General features: G+C 36.4%; 1 protein-coding gene across 5 annotated transcripts in view; it reads right to left on the bottom strand.

The window, feature by feature from the left end:
* The window catches only part of MGAT4C (MGAT4 family member C), a 420,654-nt gene that overhangs the window by 128,442 nt on the left and 271,920 nt on the right, over positions 1–20,292 (bottom strand). The window lies entirely within an intron of this gene.

Raw genomic sequence — 20,292 nt, 5'->3', positions numbered from 1 at the left:
GAGTGAAGACTTTCAGAATCTAACCTGCAAATGCATTCTAACACGTCAGGCTCTCTCCTTTTCCTCAGCTTTCTGCAATGTTTTCCACCCTTGTCCCCTTGATCTTTTGATGACCGAACTTTCCTGCTCATGTCATGTTTCATTACATGCCAGCTCTTCTCCCAGTCACCACGTGAAGAGTTTTTACTACATTTAGCCCTGACTTAAAGAATTTTCCATGGTTCATCCCCACATCTTAGAATTTTCCTGCTGAATTCCAAGTGAGAAAAATGTGAGCATTCCAGTCTGCTTCTCCTTTGAAGGGAATTTAAGGAGGGCACAGCTCAGCAGTAGAAGGAAGAGAAGGAGTAGTGTCTGAAAGCCATGGTGACTATAAATGGAGTTAAAATACCAAACTACAGAAAGCTTGTCTGCACCATCTCATGAAGGCGAAGACAGTAACTGCATGATGAAATTGAAGTTCATGCTCACTAAGCTCAATGCTGACTTCAGTCTGCTGTAGATGAGTGAATCTACGAACCTCTCTGCAGCCTTTCCTTGGAACAAGCTTTAGTATAGCATGTTTTCTCTGTAGGAATACGGATTAATAATAATAAAATTTTGCATTCAGATATAGGTTTGCAGAAAAATACAGAGAAAAATGCACCTGACCACCCTATGTGTCTGATACTGTTTGAATGAAAGAACTGATTCACCCAAACATGAATCCAGTTATGTAAAAAATGCAGAACTTTATAAAGCTGCAATGAATAAAACTTTTAGGTTTGCATATGAAAGTGGCATTTGAAACCCAGTAGATTTAAACCGGTACATTCAGATCATCACACATATTTCATCCAGGATGAAATTAGGTAAGATATTTAACATTCTTATTCCTCTATTTTCTTCTGCAAAATCTCTCAACTATCTATAATTATAGAAAGAGGTAATAAGGTAGAAGGACTCTATTAGGTAAAAAGATATATAATACTATTTAGGAAGGAATAACCAGCTGTGTTGTATGTTATCAGTATTGTGATACTCTCCTAACGAAGTTTGAAGTGTACAAGTCCTAATTTCAGTGTCTGTTTAAACATAAAATGCAAGCTGCAAGGAAAGAATCAGAATGATTTAAAATGTGATTTTTGAAGTAATAACAGAATTAGCTTTCTTAGAACATGGTATGCCAAGTTCAGAGATAGCGTCAAATAATAGCTGCAATGAAATTGCCTGCAGTTCTGCTAGTGACTCCTTTGAAGCAAGATTTTTCTCTTTGTCTGTGAAGATTAGTCCCCTTTTCACTCACACTGGCTACTTTCTTCACACCTGTTTTCAAACATTTTTCAAAATGCACAGTCTAACAGAAAGAGAGGTAAGAAGGTGTGAAATAATGTCATTTAAAGTGAAGTAGGTACTGAGACTTATTTTCCTTTTAAAAATGGGAAGTAAATAAAAGCAAAACCAGTTACATAAAATACATAGGTGAACAGAATGGGAAATTGAATGGCTTTAAATAGCACAGAGGAAAACAAACAGAAAGCAAAAGAAAACAAAACCAACACCACAGTGACCTCAAGGTACCTATTATTTTATAACAGCTACTGCATTTCATGGACTAGTTTGCATTTCTCTCTGAATTATCTGTCAGTGATAGATGGAGATTTCATAAGTTGTCTCTATTACAGAAGTTTCTCAAAGCTACGGTAGCAATTATTTCAACAATATCCTCAAACGAATAAAAGAGATGGAAAAAAGAGTCTATCACAGGGAAGGATTTGTTTTACAAAATGTTTACATATGTGAATATAGTATCAAACAGTACATAACCAATAGTAAAGCAACAGCACACAGTATCTTGGCATCAGTCCCAAATGAAGAATATTCAGCATGCATATAAAGGTCAAAGTTTTCAAGTGCTGTATACACATTAATTAATTTATCTTTACTGAACCTCTGTTTCATAAGTAAATAGCTACTATATCTGTTGGAAATGAGTGAGAGCCACAGATATTAAGACTTCTAAGCTATGATATATTTATAAATAACATGTTATCCCCAGTGTAGTGTCAAGGTTAAATAAACATACGTTCCCTTATCAGTTCTGAGATCTGGATGAAATTAAATACCTCATTCAAGATAGTAAGTAAATAGAATTACTTTTAAAATTGTGTCCATTTAATGAATCCCCTGTTTAAATAAGGTAAAACAAAACATATTTAATGATTATAATTCAATCTTCAAGGGAAGTGTTTAATAAAGAATATTATTTTGAGGACAAAAATAGCATTAGGTACAAAATACTGTTTTGCAAATATTTCTTAATGGATGGATATTTATTTCTTGTTTGTTGTTTTGTTTTTTTTTGTTGTTTTTTGTTTGTTTGGTTTGGGTTTTTTTTTTGTTAAATGTGCTTTAAATACTTTAGGTAGAGAATTCACCATACAAAACTGAAGTAAAACTTCAACAACACATGACTAGTAAAATATTTAGAAGGGCTGAAAGGAGTAAAAGCCAAAACTCTTTTGACTGTCAATGTTGCACAGATTCTCAAATGCCTGAGTCGAAACATCAACCCCTCACTTCAGAAAAAAATTTGCTCTGTTAATATTGCTGAAGCTTGTCGCTTAGAAAAGGAAGAATTCCCCAACCAGGCTCTGCTCTGAAGACGCATACAACTTTGGCAAAATAGGGAAAGACTCTGTTTATTTTCTGAATGAGTTTGAAGTGACTGTCTATACAGTGATGTCTATCAGGATGATATGCCATGTTTTCTCTCTCAACTTCTATGCCACCAGACTATTAGCTGTTTTATATGAATAAGAAGATAGATGTGCCTCTGGAGGACAAATTTGCAGTTTGCTTGAGGTTTTTTTATACCCTTGCTCTTCTGGTATCTAGCATTACTGATCTAAACTGACAAATCAGTCAGGTTAAACAAGTGTGTGGTTGCGTTCCTCTGTCCTGCAGTGAGCCAGGGCCGTGCGCTGCCTTCCATAACCTGTCTGCTTTGTCTCTTGCTAAGGAGGGAGTCTCAACTGGAGTCTGCATGGAAGGCTTGGCAGTTCTAGCCTTTTGGGTAGACATTGTCTAGCTGGATTTCTCCAGGGCTTTCAACATGATTTCCTCCTAGAGAAATTGACATGTTACAGTCTAGTACAGTGGTCTGTGCAGTGGGTGGGGAACAGGCTGATAGGCTGCACCCGGGGGTGATGGTAAATAATTCCTTTTCAAACTGAAAACATACCTGTCAGTAGTGGGATCCCCCAGGGATCAATATGGAGCCCAACACTGTTTAATATCTTTGTAAGTGATCTGGATGATGGGATGAAATATACCCTGATCAAGTTAGCAAACTGAGTGGGCAAGTGGACAGTTTGGAAGGGAGAGACAATCTACAGGAAGACCCGGATAGGTTGGAAAACTCAATCAGAATCTTATGAAGTTTAACAAAGACAAATGTAAGGTCTAGCACCTGGGAAAACAATCCAGGAGCAGCACAGGCTTAGATGTATCCAGCTAGGCAGCAGCTCTGTGGAAAGGGACGTAGGGTCCTCATGGACAGCCAGCTCAAAAAGAGTGAGTAGTGTGCTGTGTGGTAAAGATAACCAACAGGATCACCAGCACAGATAAAGAAGTCATTATTCCACTCTGCTCAGCATTTGTCACAGCCACACCTGGAATACTGTGTTCAGTTTTGTTCCCCGCTGTTCCAAAAAGATGTGGACAAACTGGAGAGGGTCCAGAGAAGGGCCACAAAGATGATCAAAGGACTGGAAAGCCTGCTGTATGATCATGGAAAGGCTGAGGGAATGAGGTTTGTTCAGCCTTGAGGAAAAGAAGGTTTTGGGGGAGGCTCTACCACCATGCTGCAGTATTTAAAGGGTGGATTCAAAGGCAATGGAGACTCCCTTTAGACAAGGGGTCAGGTCACATAGAAAATACAGGGTAATGGATACAAGTTGCCCATGGGGAGATTTTGGTTGGACACAAGAGGACAATTCTTCACAAAAAGAGCAATCATCCACGGGAATACTTTCACCAGTGGGGGGATTCCTCAACTTTGGACACTTCATGATTCAGCTGGAAAAGATCCTGGGCTATCTCGTTTAGACTGGTTTTGGCAAGAGAGGTTGGACCAGATGATCCTTGAGGTTCCTTTCAATGTGGTATTCTATGACTATGATTTTGTGAACATTAAGTGTAGACATTCCTGTTAAAGAAGAAGTGAAAACTGGTATGGGATGCAAGATACTTAGATTAGAAAGTGGCATGGCAAATGGAAGTGGCTGGTGTTACCTGTAAAACTGTGTAGATTATTTTTTACCTTACTGCAAATAAAGAAATATATCCCAGAATTTAAATAATTTCCTGAAATATTTCGAAGTACTGGACTAGGTCATACATTAATTATTACCCTAATTCATTTTCAATATTGGTACATGGTACAGGGCAGACTGCTCCCAGCATTTCTTATGCTGTAATTTGACTCTGGGTGTTGTTATAACTCAACTCATTTCAAAACCCTGTGTGCATTAATATTTTGGGGCTATATTAAAGATGTTTTGAGAGTCACTGTAACAAACTGACACTTTTTAATTCCTATTGTGATTTTCAATTTGCAGGCTCTTTCTGGAATGAGAAGAAGGGGTAGAACAAATTGTATCAAATCACAAGGTCAAGTTTCTCCATTCAAAGTAGAGAATATAGAATGAGGAGCACTCTACATATGAAAAATACAGGCATAAAAATATTCCAAATTACAATTTATACTTTATAAATTATAAACGCAACCAAGGTTAAACTAAAAAAAACATATAATATTTGTTTCTCATATATTTAGAATCATAGAATAGTTAGGGTTGGAAAGGACCTTAAGATCATCAAGTTCCAACCCCCCTGACATGCGCAGGGACACCTTGCTCTAAACCATATTACCCAAGGCCTCGTCCAACCTGGCCTTGAACACTGCCAGTGATGGAACATTCACAACTTCCTTGGGCAACCTAATCCAGCGCCTCACCACCCTAACAGGAAAGAATTTCCTCCTTATATCCAATCTAAACTTCCCCTGTTTAAGTCTGAACCCATTAACCCTTGTCCTATCACTACAGTCCCTAATGAAGAGTCCATCCCCAGCATCCCTATATGCCCCCTTCAGATACTGGAAGGCTGCTATGAGGTCTCCACGCAGCCTTCTCTTCTCCAGGCTGAGCAGTCCAAACTTTCTCAGCTGATCTTCATATGGGAGGTGCACCAGTCCCCTGATCATCCTCGTGGCCCTCCTCTGGACTTGTTCCAACAGACCCTTGTCGTTTTTATGTTGAGGACAGCAGAACTGCACACAATACTCCAAGTGAGGTCTCATGAGAACAGAATAAAGGGGCAGGATCACCTCCTTTGACCTGCTGGTCACACTCCTTTTGATGCAGCCCCGGATACGGTTGGCTTTCTGGGCTGCAAGCGCACACTGCCGGCTCATGTTCATTTTCTCATCAACCAGCACCCCCAAGTCCTTCTCTGCAGGGCTGCTCTGAATCTCTTCTCTGCCCAGCCTGTAGCTGTGTCTGGGATTTCTCCGACCCAGCTGTAGGACCTTGCACTTGGCATGGTTAAACTTCATGAGGTTGGCATCAGCCCACCTCACAAGCATGTCCAGGTCCCTCTGGATGGCATTCCTTCCCTCCAACATATCAACCAAACCACACAGCTTGGTGTCATCGGCAAACTTGCTGAGGGCGCACTCAGTCCCACTGTCCCTGTCAGCGACGAAGATGTTAAACAAGACCAGTCTCCAGCTGGATATTGAGCCACTGACCACAACACGTTGTGAGCGGCCCTCCAGCCATTTCTTTATCCACTGAGTGGTCCATTCATCAAATTGATGTCTCTCTAATTTAGAGACAAGAATGTCTTGTGGGACAGTGTTGAACGTTTTACACAAGTCCAGGTAGATGACATCAACTGCTTTACTGCTATCCATCAGTTCTGTAGCCCCATCCGAAAAGGTCTCCTCTCTGCTGACTGCCAGAGCATATTACTAAATGTTCACAATTGATTTTATTTTACTAACTCTGTTTCTAAGAAAGTACCACAATAATATCTAAAATGAAAATATCTTTCCATTTCATGGTGTTTTATACTGTTCTTACTTCTGTCTCTCAGAAAACGACACTACATCTCATTGTTCAAATATGTTAGTTGTATTTAAATATTTCAGAACCAGCAGACTTTCTTGATCATTGGCTATACAAACAAGCCCCAGATTTATATGTAGCTTTTGGGTCCAAATCCTTTAAGTCTTTCAACTTAAAGGATACTTCTGATACCTCTTTTCCTTTAATAATTTATCAGCCCATACTCCGATTGGAATTTGCAATAGTGATCTGTGATATTCACAAATGTCTACAATTCCATTTAATCTGGCAAACATCTCATAATAAAGACAAACGTTTATACTTTTGTAAATATGACTTACACTCAGCAACAGAATACAAATATTTTAAATTTTTGTGCTGAGCCCTTCACTATGCTACTGCACTGCTGAAACTTACATAACGAGTAACGAGCCCCAGTTTTTCCGTGTTTATACATCTATGATGAAAAGAACATGTTTTAGTCATGAGACTTCACCAAAAGACCTTTATAATGAATTATGATTTCTTTATAAGACACATAACTGTCCTGTACAAAAATTATCTGATTTCGTGGTTGCATACAGGAACAGATTAGACAAACCTCAGTGTTTATATATTAAGCAGTGCTAAGGGAATTCATTCTTGCTACAATCAGCAAAGTCAAACTAGACAAACGTATTCTGTGGACTGAGCCCCAAGGAACTGTCCCTAGCCAGCATGAGAATGCCATCAGCATATTACCAAAGGCATTCTCAAGAAAAAGGTGAACCGTGTCTTCTTACGTCTGGAGTGATCATGACACGCATTTCGATATGGGGAAAAGTAAATGCCTATGTACATTTTAAAATAATGGATTAATACATTTGAAAAACTTGTATTCAAACTTAAGTATTCATAGGATTAGTGTTTTAAAAATTATAAAGATAAATAGGACAAAAATTAACAGTCGTGCCAGCAGTGTGCGCTTGCAGCCCAGAAAGTCAACCGTATCCGGGGCTGCATCAAAAGGAGTGTGACCAGCAGGTTGAAGGAGGTGATCCTGCCCCTCTACTCTGCTCTCGTGAGACCTCACCTGGAGTAATGTGTGCAGTTCTGGTGTCCTGAACATAAAAAGGACATGAAACTGTTGGAACGAGTCCAGAGGAGGGCCACGAGGATAATCAGGGGACTGGAGCACCTCCTGTATGAAGACAGGCTGAGAAAGTTGGGGCTGTTCGGCATGGAGAAGAGAAGGCTGTGTGGAGAACTCATAGCAGCCTTCCAGTATCTGAAGGGGGCCTATAGGGATGCTGGGGATGGACTCTTCATTAGGGACTGTAGTGATAGGACAAGGGGTAATGGCTTAAAACTTAAACAGGGGAAGTTTAGAATGAATATAAGGATGAAATTCTTTCCTGTTAGGGTGGTGCGGCACTGAAATAGGTTGCCTAGGGAGGTTGTGAATGCTCCATCACTGTCAGTGTTCAAGGCCAGGTTGGATGAGGCCTTGGCTGATATGGTTTAGAGCAAGGTGTCCCTGCCCATGTCAGGGGGGTTGGAACTTGATGATCTTAAGGTCCTTTCCAATCCTAACTATTCTATGATTCTACATTGTTACTGTACTACCCAGGAAATGTGAATAAAAATCCCTATCCATTACTGGGTATAGCTTTAAAAAGTTTAATTTAACAATAAAGTTCAAAGTGAAAGACTCCTATATCTTTAACAAAAGAAACTTTGGAAAAAAAATATATATTTTATGGTATGAAAACCCTAATATCCAGGTTTTTACTGCTTAAAAGTATTTTCTCCTTAATTTGAAATCAGAAGTAAGAATGTGTACCATAAGTTTGCATGCTTTCTTCCAACATTAGTGGGGCAAATGTTTATTTCGTCTTTAATTCAAAAAAAATGTTAAGATTAAATAATAAATAGAAAGACATGGACATGGAGGAATAAACACCTGTGACTGCGACTTTCCTGTTCTTTTAGCAATGGAATGCTAATGTGCATCATTCAAAATCATATACTCTGGGTACTTTTTAAAAGGCTTCCAGTTAAAATGTACCTTAAAAGTATCATGTATTCCAAAATGTATTGAAGACACAACTTAATAGAATATTAATTAAAATTAATTGCTTTCATACGATGTGAGACTTGAAGGAACCTTCTGGTTTATCAAACCCAGTTCCACAATATACAAGACAACTTCAAAATTCAACTGCTGTTGTTACAACGTTTTAAGCTTTGTTTCAAATATTGGTTTATTCAGCTTTTTGCTGAGACTAATATTGAGAAGATGTTACTGCATTTCTTTTCCTAAGAGAACAAACATTTTTCACAGTTGTCCACATAAGTTCTTCACCTGGTTTGCTCATTCACTTTTGTGCTAACTTGCCCTTTACTTTGCTTCAGGATTTTGTACCCCAATGCCTTTAAAGAAAAAGAGTGCATAGCCTGTAGTTCTTTACTTTGGCAGAGTATAAAGTGCTGTTTTGTGGGCACAGAAATGCTTAGGACTTGTGTTTGCAGAGCTAAGCCTCTGGGGAAAATCAAAAAGGGCAGATCCTTTTAGTGCAGTCTGAATATGCACCTCAGTTACTCTGCAGGCATACCTTCCAAAACATCCTTGCCACAGCTTGGGCTTATGCATGTACACGGTGTTATTGCTGTGCACTGCCCAGCTGCTCATTGTATCAGCTTTGTTCAGGCAGATGTTAATCACTGTGGAAGATCAATCCTATCCCACAGGATCCCAAAACAAAACACGCTGAGCAACTAAAAGAAGAAATACAAATAAAATGCAATAGTGTCAAACTTCTCACTGTTTTCTTGCCTGACCATCTTAGCACACTATAAATTCAGCAAATAAACACTTTCTTGGGATCTCTAAAAATCATCTGGGGTGAAACAGGCTCATCAGCCCTTCATTTTGTTTTCATTCTGCTTCTGCCTGGAGTTTGCTATTTAAAAGTAAAAAACCCAACTAACCAACGAAATAACCAAACAACCAAAGAAAAGAAATAATTAATAATGAAATTTTCTTTGAATAAAAAAAATGTATATTATTGTTTGTTGGGAAACAAGATTTAAGCTAAGCTGGGTCTTGCCCCAAAATCACACTGGCTTTGCCTATCAATTTGCCAGTATAAGAGGGAGAAATTAATTTTATCTAAACTAATTAAGCATTAAGCAACATGCAAAAGTTTTTTTTATAAACTCATGTGGCAAATATGGAATAAAAACTTTCTAGAGAAAGTATTGGTTCCACCAGAATGTGTTAGACCACACATAAACCTCTTCATTTTAGAAAAATTCAGAGGACTCAGAAATCTTTCTACAGTTAATGCACCATAAAACATGTTCTTTGAAAGACAGTGAAGTCACAGCAGTACCATTGTAGACTACTGCATTGTGTGCACCATGATTGTTCTCAGTTGTTTTCAGAAGAACCAAAAAATGTTTGTTATAGCCACACAAACCCCGGAATTATTGATGAACTGTTCTTGACATTATGCACATGCACAAAGGTAGATCGCAGTTTTGCTCATGTTTATATAAACACTGACCCAAGTCAAGCTTTCCTACTTTTCAAGCAGAGCAAAGCAGAAAATTTTTCATTAGAATTTTAAATAAAACTGAATTTAGGCAATAAGGAAAATAAGTGCCCTTTCCTTAGTGATTTGCCAAGTAAAATCCAGAAATGTGGATATCACAACCTGGTCAGCAGCTTGGTACAGTAACTTTTTGAGAGCATGACAGAAAAAGGATCTAGAAATGCTCCAAAAAATGGCATTTTATAATAGCTTTTTTGAAAATATGCTGACAAATATTTTTTTTGTTCAAGGAATGTTGATAAACTAATTTTTTCTTCTTAAGATTGCACTGGTTTCTTCCCAATTGAATAATGACTGAATAATTGATTTCCTTGATTTGAAAACCTGCATAATTTTATAATAAAATATTATTTTAAGGTAAGACCTATAAAACCAAAATATTTCAGTAAAGTCAAAACAGTTTTATTATATCAATTATGTTTATTGATTTACGTTTGAAAGAGCAAAGTTAAAAATCATTAGTTTGAGGTTTACCAGAATGAAGATAGATTCTAATATTTCTTAGAGCTGCATTATAAGTTTTCTACCATTTTCACACTACAGTTTAGGTTTGGGAGTTAATCTAAATTCCAGGTTTTCTTGTAGATTATCCAATTAAGAAGAGGTATGTATTAATGAAAAATTATAGGAAACACCACTGTGTAGAATATTTTTATCTTAAAATTCAGGAAAAGAAGACTCCATTTTGGAAATGACAGGTCAGAAAAATAAAATAAATTCCATACAGTGATAGCTATGTCCAGATGTCTTAGAATGTTCTTGAAGGCAGAACCTGAAATATTGAAAGCAAAATCAATAAATTCCTGATGGTGTCAGGGAAATGTGCCTTATTAAAATAATCCTACCTTTTGGGTCAGAAATATGTATTTTTTTTTACCCAGAATAGAAGCACTGACCATAAATCACCATGCCACTTTATCCATCTCTCTATGACACCTTATAGACTTAGAATCTCCTCTAACAGAAGCCTGTCTCTAACACTCTCACCCTCTGTGAGAGAGACAAAGTGAAAGGATCGTGGTAATGACTCTTCCTACATTTGTGCTAAAAGACATCACTGAAAATTGGACCTGTACCAGACAATTGCCTCCCCAGACCATCTACTTCGATTTTTCTTTTTTCCCTTAATTTATGTGTGAAGTGGGGAGACAGTATTAGACTATGGAAGAGATTATTTCCTCTCTTGGACATTTTTACTCAGTGGACACGGACATTGCAGTTAAAGGACACCAACACCTCTGTTACAATGAGCATCTCTGAGGAAACAAAAGCATATCTAATAACGTAACATCAAGTTTTCAAGACTTAGATAGCCTTATTCATTTGGTCTAATGTATTAGTAATCTGGGTTGCTTATAAAGCAGATCTTTCCCCCAGAAGCATTTTAATTTATTCTCTTTGTGAATAATTTGTTCAGGAACAAGGAACGAATTATGCTCCTGACATAATAGATTAATAAGACAATTTTCAATCAGCAAAGGAAATTGAATATAAAGGTTAGTAACCAAAGATGAAACAAATTTTAAAAAATATATAACCTATTTATCTGGATTTCTAGTCTACTTAGAAAAGTGCATAAAACTTCACTGACTCCCTGTAATGAACTAGTATTTTTTTATATACTGTAAGAGAATTTCTGTTAAAACAAAGATAAACATTTTATGTAATATATATGTGCATTTATTGAATATATGTATATACATGTTTACTTAGTAGAAAAGTTGCTATATGAATAACTGATTCTTGCTTACAGGGTTACTTTTCACGTGTGTTTGTTAGTGCATGTGTACATGTGCATACATTAAAGGAAGAATTTGTAGAGAAAGAGACGTTCATTCCATTTTGGTGAATGCCCAGCATATATGACATATAGCAGCAAGATACAAATTTGACAGTTGCAAGGTAACATCACTAGTGTTGGTGAGATTTGTTTTAACCAGACAGAAGATTGTGTGCACCACATCCAAATATATAATTTCCTTTATTTTTAGTGGGTAGAAAGAATCCCAGGGCTTTTAGAGATACTGCTGTAAATTTTTATATATGAAGATAAAACTATAGGTAGGAAAATGTGAAACAGTATTTAGATGAGATTCATTTAGTAAAGTCAGATATTTTAGAACTCAGGATTCTGCTCATTTTCAAAAGAACTGTTTTCTTACAAGAGTGAAGAATGCAACTCCACACATCTTAATTTGACAGGCAAACAACAATGTTGGTAACAGTCCTGGTTCTTGTAGTTTAACACAAAACCTCAGGAAACGGCAGCTGCAGAACTGTGACCTATTTGAACCTAAAGTGAAGATGATTTTCGTGATTCAGGAAAGCTTTACCCATGTGTGGCATGGAAAGGGTTACAAAAACCAAACCAAAATAAACCAAACCAAATGCCACAGCTTTTGATAAGAGGTGGTTTGTGTTTTTTTTTGGAGGAAGGTTAGCAATAATATCCTGTTTGCATGCAAAACAAATGAGTGATGGGAGGAACTCAATCTAGTTTAAGAGATTAGAATTTCCTTGTAGTAGGGAAGGAGTTCATCTGTTTTAACTCTGCAAAGAGCTAAGTATGTTAAATGAAAAGGTTGTTGTTAGTTTGGTATGTTATCTACATCTGTGCCTGATTTTACTGTTTTGCTTTTTCAGGTCCCGTAGTAAAGGACGAACAGTCGTGCAATAATGAGAACACTGACAAATCTCTCTTTGATTCTGTTCTAAATGAGCTAGTGACAAAAAATCAGTGATTTATTCTGAGGTTGGAGAGGAAGATTAATTTCTAATTAGCATTGAAAAAGTCTGCTGGTTTCCAGTTCCCATGAGATTTTGCAATAGACTGACTGTTAATTGTCATTAATTCTAACAAAATGTTTCATCCCTGACTTAACAGCATATTGTAATAATCAGAAATAATTAAAACTACTTTTACATTAAAACTTTTATAAATACGTAGAAACCTGTTAATTGATTCATAATGAAATAAATGAGGACAGAGAGTCTTTTTTGTTCCATGTAATAGAGAATGAAATTCATTTGAAGTCTGTCACTGGACTCCTGGGCACTATCACAACACAAGAAATAAATTATAACAGCAGAGTGATGCAAATTCTACAGCTACAAGCTTATGCTGTAATTTTAGCAATGTGTGTAAGCCTGTTGCACTGTTCATAACAAATATTCACAGAGTCATATGCACAGGTACTCATCTTGTTTACAATGTTTCTTTCTCCCCTAAGACTTTTTTTAAGTGATTTTCTGTCTCCTGTTATCCCATTCTATTTTTTGAAGTTAAGAAAATCAGTTTAAAACTATTTGTTGCAGACAATTAATCAAGTGTATTTTGTATTTGTGGAAGGGAGGGCTAGCCTTGTTTGCTTGACCAGCTTGCATATTTCAGTAACTCACAACAGGTTTCTCAATCATTCTCATCTTGAATGAGTGAGGTTTTCTAGTAATAATAAAATAGCAACATGGTCTGCTAGTCAAGACAACAATCACACTGAAGTGGAGCTCTGCAGTCTTAGTTTTATGAAAACGCAAGAAGGCAACATTTTTTCACTCTGGTCTCTGGAGGAATCTGGTAAGACCTCGGAGATCACAGATGACCTTGAAAGTCTCAAGAGGCAAAGATATTGATGAAAACAAGTACTAAAAGGTTGGGTTTCTACTTATTCATGAAGAATCAGTGTTCCCTCCAATGTCTCTGGATGATCCATTCAGAATAAAATCCCACTACATCACCTCCACTTTAACTGTACGAAGGCTTTCACCATAATTCATTTACCACTGAGCACTGTAAGCCACACCACTGCATTGGTGTGCTCCCCTCACACAAACTCTAGCAACAAGCCAACTAAGTTCAAAACAAATAATCTCCCTCATGCCTAACCATTTTAGAAGTACTAATTTAAAACCTGGTTTATTGAAGTTTTTCAACTAAATTGATCATCCAGATCAAACCCACCTTACAAATGATTTCCTAACAAGTATGAGGTAAATCTTAAATTCATAAATGCTACAAAACTGAAGTCAAAATTTGAAAACCTAGGCAGGAAACAACCAACATTCCGATGTTCAAGAAAAGGATGTAACCAAAAGTAATCAAGCTATGATTTTGGATACAGACTCTCACTCTTATATGCTACTTTTGTGATGTTAATTTGTATGTAACGTTGTCAAAGACTAATACCAATACTTACTATGTAGAACTTTCTTCTTAAACCTTTCAGAACACTATACAGACATTTATTTAGTCCTTGAAAAATTCACATAAAATAAGAATGTTACCTCTAGTTTATAGAAAAAGAAACTCAGTGCTGGGTAGGGCACACACCGAAAGTTTGCTCGATTGCCAAATTATATAACTGGTTAATGGATTATTTAAGACCAGAATGGGAACTACAGCTCTCCTGAATAAGGCCATTGCTACTGAAAGTCGATGTTGGGATCCATGAAAAACATAGTTAATTAAAAAAAAATTCAAAGAGCTCCTATAATGTTTTATTGCAAAGATTGTTCTGTAAGCATGACACTCTGAAATACAGTTCTGAAAATTCATATGGCAAAAAAATGCTTTATTTTTTGGTCTCAAAAGATAGAATGAACATTCCTTCTTCCTTCCTCATCTCTACCAAAGTCTTCAGTAACAAAGTTCCTGCACAGCATAGTGAGACTGTAGAATCTGAGATCTCTCCTGATTCATTCAATTATCATAGATTTGTAGAAAAATAGAATAGCTAGGGTTGGAAAGGACCTTAAGATCATCTAGTTCCAACACCCTGCCATAGGCAGGGACACCTCACACTAAACCATGTCACCCAAGGCTCTACTCAACCTGGCCTTGAACAGCTCCAGGGATGGAACATTCACAACTTCCTTTGGCAACCTATTCCAGTGCCTCACCACCCTCACAATAAAGAACTTCTTCCTTATATCAAATCTAAACTTCCCCTGTTTAAGTTTGAACTTCTTAGGACCAGTTTGTCCTGCCTACCACTACATTACCTAATGAAGAGCCCTTCCTCAGCATCCTTATAGGCCCCTTCAGGTACCAGAAGGCTGTTATGAGGTCTCCACGCACATCAGCAGAAATTTGTAAGTCAAAAGGCTATCATATTCTGATCTAATCTGTTGCTTCACAGTTGCAATATCAGTTTTGCTTTTATTACAGAACATATGAGTCAGTCACTCATTCATACATTGAATTATACTTTTTGAGGCAAAAAAGTAAGACTTTTGGATATGTATTTTAGGTTTAATTAATTCATTAAATGCATTACTTTTGGGTTTCAAACTATTAAGGATAAATTTTATTTTTAGATACTTTTTTAAAGTATTAATTACTGTATTGTGTTTTTATTCTCCAGCTATATATTTGCATCTTACAAAAAGATGACATTACAGAAGTATTATCATCTGAAATGTCAGCTCTGCACAGGATCAAGCCTCCACACCAGAAATTCATTCTCTGCTGTTTGTCAGATACAAGATGAATATGTCCATGTTTCCAAAACAGCCAACACCTATATTTGTTACCTAGCAACAGAACAAATGTATCTTAAGATTAATTGTATTTTTGTATTAGTTATAGTAGGTTCTTCTATATGTATGTGTCGATGGTGAAAAAACATAATAGCCTCATTAAGCATTTTCAAAGCATTATTTATTCTTGTATGCTGTGTCTGACAGTAAGAACATATGAAAGCCAGAACCAAACCATGAAGTCATGCACACTTAAGAAGGAAAAAGATCATAAAATATTCCTACACTCAAACTCATTTGTATATTAAATAACTTTATAGGTAATACCAAATTGAACAGCCCAACTCCTGCAATTTAATTTAAGTCAATGGAAATATGTTCGTTAGTGAGGTAATAGCTTTATAGGCTGCATAGGCAATCATTTTTACATTTCTCATGCAGGGAAAACCTCTAACTAGTACACCTGAAATGGATTTTCTTGCAAAATTACACTCTAAATTAAAAGTTCCTTAGAAGAAAATCCTTATTGCCCACATAACCTATAATATTTGTACTAGCGTATCTTCCACCACATAAATATTTACTATAGTATAATCTCTAAAATGTTTGCAAAACAGTCAGGAAATTACAAAAATGTGATAATTAAAACTTTAGCAAGAAAATAGACTATATTTTTATATGGAAAATTCATTGATGCAAGAATTTCAATTTGCAGTCAATAGCCTGTATAACACAACTAATTTCATTGCATTCAATGTATGAAAAAGTTCAGAGAAAAACGTTCTTGAATTTCCTGTGTATATATAAAAAGTACCTCTACAGGAAAAAAAATAAATTGAAAACCTTGTGTTGAAATTCAGTTCCAACGGAAGTGGAATTTGGCTTCAAGTGTTGAATTTTCTGCTTTATTTTCATCTGTGCTGATAAACAAATGAAATTTTCTAATTCAAATAAAGAGATTTTATTACATCTGTTATATGACAGTATTGATTGAATACATATTTTGTCTGCATTTGTCTGACATAATGAATTTAACATTCAGGTGTCAGGGAAGAATTCAGTTTGTATTATGTTTAAAAAAATGAAGTGTGTTCCTTTTCTTTGTATATGTTTTATTTATACCTCAGTTCCTAAAGCTTTAAAAAGAAAAAAGTTTACAGTTCATATTATTTGGGACACTTGAACATATTATGCCCTTCTTCACAAAATTTTTATTTTAACTAATTTGAAGAGTGACTCTGGAGCGTAGGAGATCAGATTTCCCTTCATTATTTACAATGTGTTACAAATGTCTTAAAGTTCAGCTCATTTGGAAACTGTGACAGCAATGAATTGTGAGAGGTTTGAGGTTTCCTGAAAGATCTTTTTTGATCTCTAGTGACGTAGAAATGATTTGAAGTTTCCCCTATCAAATGAAGGCAGCTGTATACTACTAGTCATGATACAAAGGTTAAAGTTTAAGTAAGCAAAAAAAAAAAGTCTTGTCTAATCAATGTAAAAAAACCTTCTTTATTTGCAGAATGACTGTGTTTAGAATAACAACCATGCTTGATTCCATCAGTGTACCAAGACAGCAATAGCATTATCGCACATTACTGCAATATAAGATTTTGTCACTATCCTGTGAAATTCATGGTAATCATTATCTCTGGTTATTGGATTTAGGCAGAATTTGACACTGGCTTTAAAAATAATTTGCTTTAGCATTGTTTAAGATAGGGAATTGTCCAGGACTAGGAGATCAAACTGGTCAGAACCTGTTTCTAGCTCTATGCAATTTTCTTCACCATCTCAGTGACTTTCTGCTAGACTCACCCTTGTCTGCTACTGGAGAGCCCAAAACTGGACAGAGTCCTGCAAATGAGGTCTCAGAAATACCAGAGGGAGGAGAAGATTCACCTCCCTATACCTGTTGATGGAGCTCTGGACAAAAGAGCCCAGGTCACAAGCACCCACCTTTTCTGCTGAGTATCCTAGTTGCTCACCTTCCACTTCTTGCTTACCATTTCTTTTTCTGTGAGAATGCTCACTACCTAGTCAGACTCCAGACTCCCCTCTTTGATCAGATTATTAATCTCAGGTGTTTCTCCTGTCACCTCTCATTGTACAGACTGTTGAAGTTCCTCTGAAATAGCAGCCTAGCCCTTCAGTTTACCCACCACTCTGGTTTGTCCCCATTCATTAACTTGCTGAGAGTGAACTTCTCATCTTTTAGGTTATTAATAGTAACATTAAACAGTAGTGGTCTTGCTATCCACTCCAGTGAAAGAAAATCATTAAAGGTCATAGATGTGGCAGAGCATCCCCCTCCCCCTAAAACTAAAAGCATTCTTATACCACACCTACAGGTGACACAGTAATCTTATCCTAAACTCAAGTAAAATTATGCTAATTTGCTAATTTAACCAGCAATGTCTCCCATACCCTTCATCTGTCCCCAAATTCTGCCTTAACTTTTTTATTTTTCAGATTGCGGTAGCATTGTCAATCAGTAAAATTATCTTGGTTAAAACTGGTAAAATGTTTTGAGCTGCTGTTCTATACTTCGAATTTGTAACCATTATATGACAAAAAAAAAAAAAAAAGGAAAAGAAAAAAACAACAAACCAAACCTATAGCCCTGGGATCTTACAGTGTTGCAACATGTTTGCTATCGGCCAGTCCTCAGCAGCTTTTTAATCTACTAAGCTGAATGTATTAAGAATTAATTCTTACTTTCAAAATCTACCATTTTGTAAATATAATGGTCACCTGGCCTCAACCAAGTGAAAACTTGTAATCAAGCTCCCAGTTGTTCAGCTGCCTGAGATCTGAGGATTACTTTATTGCTGAACTATCTTAGTTTAGTTTTATAGGCAAAATTGTTGCTAAGCTGAAAGATGGTGCATGGAACAGCAGCTGCCACACCTCCTTCAGACTGTTGGATCTTACATGTTCTCCTGGAAAATCCAGATTTCAACCCTTCTGTGAAAAGTTTTCCCTTCATATTACACTCCATTACATGATTTTGCATCCCACAACCTGGTCATAAATGAAAGACCCACTTATAAAGAAAAAGTAAATAAATCTTTTAAGCCTGTCAATCTATTTACTGAGCTCATTACTTCCCTTTTGCATTCTTAGGTTATATCTTACTAACGAAGATATAATTATCTGGACAAAGATCAGTAATTACATCTTAAGACACTAAGAAAAAAAAAATCTTAACAATAGAGTCTGTTAACAAGCAGAGATTTGTTGTTTTCCCAGTACCTTTAACCATGTTACAAAAAAAGCACAATAAGAAGCTTTTTAATTGGCAAGATTCTACATGTTTATATGCACTTACAGTAAAGAAGGTATGTAATTTGAAAATTAGAATATTGATTTCAGAAAGGAAAAAACCAACCTCAAGTCTACAAAGTAATAAAACTGACTGAAAATATATATATACAGATTTGTCCTGCATTCAGCAGTAGCAGTCGTTTTTCTCCTTAGTAGCTGGTGCAGTGCTGTGGTTTTGTCTTTCTGCCTGGGAACAGCGTTGATAACACTGATGTTTTTAGTCGTTGCTAAGCAATGTTTACACTCACCAAGGACTTTGTGAGTCTCACGCTCTGCCAGAGAGGAGGGGAAGCTGGGAGGCAGCAGAGACAGGACACCTGACCCAAACTAACCAAAGGGGTATTCCATACCACAGCATGTCATGCCCAGTATATAAACTGGTTCAATTACCTTGAAGGGCTAGATCGCTGCCTGGGTCTGGCTGGGTATCTGTTAGCAGGTGGTGAGCAGTTGTATTCTCTTCCCTTATCATTACTGTTATTGGTGGCAGCAGCAGTGATTTGTGTTCTACCTTAGTTACTGAACTGCTCTTATCTCAACCCATGAGAGTTACATTCTTTCGATTCTCCTTCCCATCCCTCTGGGAATGGAGGGAGGAAAGGGAGGGGGAGTGAGCGAGTGGCTGCGTGGTTCTGAGTTACTGGCTGGGCTTAAACCACAACAAGATTACGTGGCACTCAATAAGAGTACAGGTTTTTTTGGAGTCTGTCAATGACACAGAACTTCACTCAGCACCTGAGCATCTTTGCAAACCAAATGCTTTTTTGAAATGATATAGCTTTTATCTATAATATTTAATAAATGAAAATGTGATTAAGGAGAATAAGAATCTCATAATTATTTACCATATTTTGTATATTCTCTAACTGCAGTAATTTCCAGTTCTAAGCATGTATTTTTAGAGCACGTATGAATTTCACATGCAGCATCTCTGAATAAACTTCACATCAATGATTTATTTTACTGAGAAATTTTTAGTAATAGATTAAAGGATTAAGATTGACACCAAACATTAATTTGGAAATGAATAAAATATAATTTTGAGCATATTACACACAAAATTTTGTAATGCCATTTTCAAGCTACACAAAATGCAGTAATCAATGTTACTAATACATAGCATCTCAAACTAAAAGAGAAAAAAAAAACTCAAACCAGCATATATTTACTAAATAATAATGAAATTAACAAGAAGAATTTCCAACAAACCAGATTAAACAGGAATATAAGGAAAGGTGATATAAGGATCTGAAGAACATGTTCTTTAAGATATTCTTCTGTTATCTACTGCTTCTTGCTTTAAACATTTTCTCTAACAGGTTGCACTGCAGGAAGACATGAACTCATTTTGCTTGGAGCATTGCAAAAGAGAAGAATGAGGACCAGCTAAACTAAAAAGCCAAATGGCCATGTTGGGATGGTTATGTCTTGACTGCTGTAACTACCACTGAATAATTTCAATCCGAATATTAAAACCTGAGTCTTAGCAGCTTAAAACATAGGATTAAGATCCACAGGTGAGTCTGTTATGTTACTCTTTTTGTAAATGGAGCATAAAAGGAATATTAGAAACTCACCCTGATTACCCTAGATTGTAACAGTACAAGTGCAGACTATGCTTATTTAGTGCACTGAAAAACTGTACAGGCACATGAGATGAAAAAATAGTGTCTGTTACTGCAGATCAAATGGGACCCTCAATGGGAATTCTATGTGGGTCAAAAAACAAAATAAAAAAAAATCAACAAATGACAAAAAATACATACTGGTAGTTAGGTTATAAT

Source organism: Neopsephotus bourkii, unplaced genomic scaffold, assembly GCF_033783945.1.
Source record: "Neopsephotus bourkii isolate Nb327-2 ecotype Australia unplaced genomic scaffold, CSIRO-AGI_Nbou_v1 NB_1493, whole genome shotgun sequence".
NCBI classification, from domain to species: Eukaryota; Metazoa; Chordata; class Aves; order Psittaciformes; family Psittacidae; genus Neopsephotus; species Neopsephotus bourkii.
This window is presented reverse-complemented; position numbering and strand designations above follow the sequence as displayed.